A 2980-nucleotide genomic window follows, 5' to 3' on the forward strand; every position below is an offset into this window, starting at 1 on the left:
CCTGAAAATTCTAAAAAAGCCCTAAAATATCTAAAGATCTCCGAAAAATCTAAAGAGCTCTGAAAAACTCCAAAAAGCTCTGAAAAACTTTAATTTAATTATATTTCGTAACGCTAGTATCTACTAACCAGGGGATTCGTTAACGCCAACTGAAATTAATTTATTCTTTATAAAGAATGATAGTAACAAAATTCCCTACAATAATGAAGATTATCTTTGAATGTTTCCTAGAAACCCTAAAATACTAAAGAGCCCTGAAAGAGCTTTGAGAAACTCTAAAAAGCTCAGGAAAACTCCAAAAAGCTTTTAAAACTTTAAATTTAATTATACTCTGTTGCACTGGGATCTATAAGCTAGGAGATTCGTGAAAGAATGATAATAACAAATCTCTGCAATAGTGAAGATCAAATTTGAATGTACTCTAAAAAGCCTTGAAAACTCTAAAAAAACCCTGAAAACTCTAAAAAAGCCCTAAAATATCTAAAGGTCTCCGAAAAATCTAAAGAGCTCTGAAAAACTCCAAAAAGCTCTAAAAAAAAGCTTTAAGTTAATTATATTTTGTAACGCTAGTATCTACTAGCCAGGGGATTCGTTAAATCCAACTGAAAGTAACTTAATTCTTTATAAAGAATGATACTAACAAAATTTCCTAGAATAATGAAGATTATCTTTGAATATTTCCAAAAAACCCTAAAATCACTAAAGAGCCTGAAAGAGCTATGAGAAACTCTAAAAAGCTTGGTAGACTCCAAAAAACTTTTAAAAGCTTAAATTTAATTATACTCTGTAGCACTGGGATCTATAAACTAGGAGATTCGTCAAAGAATGATAATAACAAATCTCTACAATAGTGAAGATCAACTTTGAATGTTCTCTAAAAAGCCTTGAAAACTCTAAAAAAACCCGAAAACTCTAAAAATCCCTAAAACATCTAAAGAGCTTATAAAAATCTAAAGAGTTCTGAAAAACTTTAAAAAGCTCTGAAAAAAGCTTTAAGTTAATTATATTTGGTAGCACTAATATCTACTAACCAGGGGATTCGTTAAAGCCAACTGAAAGTAAATAATTTTTTTTATAAAGAATGGTACTAACGAAATTCCCTACAATAATGAAGATTATCATTGAATGTTTCCTAGAAACCCTAAAAACACTAAAGAGCCTGAAAGAGCTCTGGGAAACTCTAAAGAGCTCAGGAAGACTCCAAAAAACTTTGAAAAGCTTAAGTTTAATTATACTCCGGAGCACTGGGATCTAGAAGATAGGAGATTCGTGAAGATCAACTTTGAATGTTCTCTAAAAACCTTGAAATCCCTAAAAAAAACCATGAAAATTTTAAAAAGCCCTTAAATATCCAAAGAGCTCTGAAGAACTCTAAGAAACTCTGAAAAAGATTTAAGTTAATTATATTTCGTAGCACTAGTATCTACTAGCCAGGAGATCCGTTAAAGCCAACTGAAAGTAACTTAATTCTTTATAAAGATTGATACTAACAAAATTCTCTACAATAATGAAGACTATCTTTGAATGTTTCCTAAAAACACTAGAGAGCCCTGAAAGAGCTCTGAGAAACTCTAAAAAGCTCATGAAGACTCCAAAAAGCTTTTAAATGCTTAAATTTAATTATACTCCGTAAGAAAGAGATCTACAAGCTAGGAGATTCGTTAAAGAATAATAATAACAAATCCCTACAATAGTGTTGAATGTTCTCTAAAAAGCCTTGAAAACTCTAAAAAACCCTGAAAACTTTAAAAAACCCTAAATATCTAAAGAGCTCCGAAAAATCTAAAGAGCTCTAAGAAACTCTAAAAAGCTCTTAAAAAGCTTTAAGTTAATTATATTTCGTAGCGCTAGTATCTACTAACCAGGGGATTCGTTAACGCCAAATGAAAGTAATTTATTCTTTATAAAGAATGATACTAACAAAATTCCCTACAATAATGAAGATTATCTTTGAATGTTTCCTATAAACCCTAAAATACTAAAGAGCCCTGAAAGAGCTTTGAGAAACTCTAAAAAGCTCAGGAAGACTCCAAAAATCTTTTAAAACTTTAAATTTAATTATACTCTGTTGCACTGGGATCTATAAGCTAGGAGATTCGTCAAAGAATGATAATAACAAATCTCTACAATAGTGAAGATCAAATTTGAATGCACTCTATAAAGCCTTGAAAACTCTAAAAAAAACCTGAAAACTCTAAAAAACCCTAAAATATCTAAAGAGCTCATAAAAATATAAAGAGCTCTGAAAAAGCTTTAAGTTAATTATATTTCGTAGCACTAGTATCTACTAGCCAGGGGATTCGTTAAAGCCAACTGAAAGTTACTAATTTTTTAATAAAGAATAGTACTAACAAAATTCCCCACAATAATGAAGATTATCATTGAATGTTTCCTAGAAACCCTAAAAACACTAAAGAGCCCTGAAAGAGCTCTGGGAAACTCTAAAGAGCTCAGGAAGACTCCAAATTTTTTTGAAAAGCTTAAGTTTAATTATACTCCGGAGCACTGGGATCTAGAAGATAGGAGATTCGTTAAAGAATGATAATAACAAATCCCTAAAATAGTGAAGATCAACTTTGAATGTTTTCTAAAAAGCCTTGAAAACCCTAAAAAAACCCTGAAAACTATAAAAAGCCCTAAAATATCCAAAGAGCTATGAAAAATCTAAAAAGCTCTTAAAAAGCTTTAAGTTAATTATATTTCGTAGCACTAGTATCTACTAGCCAGGGGATCCGTTAAAGCCAACTGAAAGTAACTTAATACTTTATAAAGAATGATACTAGCAAAATTCCCTACAACAATGAAGATTATCTTTGAATGTTTCCTAAAAACACTAAAGAGCCCTGAAAGAGCTCTGAGATACTCTAAAAAGCTCAGGAAGACTCCAAAAAGCTTTGAAAAGCTTAAATTTAATTATACTCCGTAACAATGAGATCTACAAGCTAGGAGATTCGTTAAAGAATGATAATAACAAATCCCT

Source organism: Papaver somniferum, unplaced genomic scaffold, assembly GCF_003573695.1.
Source record: "Papaver somniferum cultivar HN1 unplaced genomic scaffold, ASM357369v1 unplaced-scaffold_119, whole genome shotgun sequence".
NCBI classification, from domain to species: Eukaryota; Viridiplantae; Streptophyta; class Magnoliopsida; order Ranunculales; family Papaveraceae; genus Papaver; species Papaver somniferum.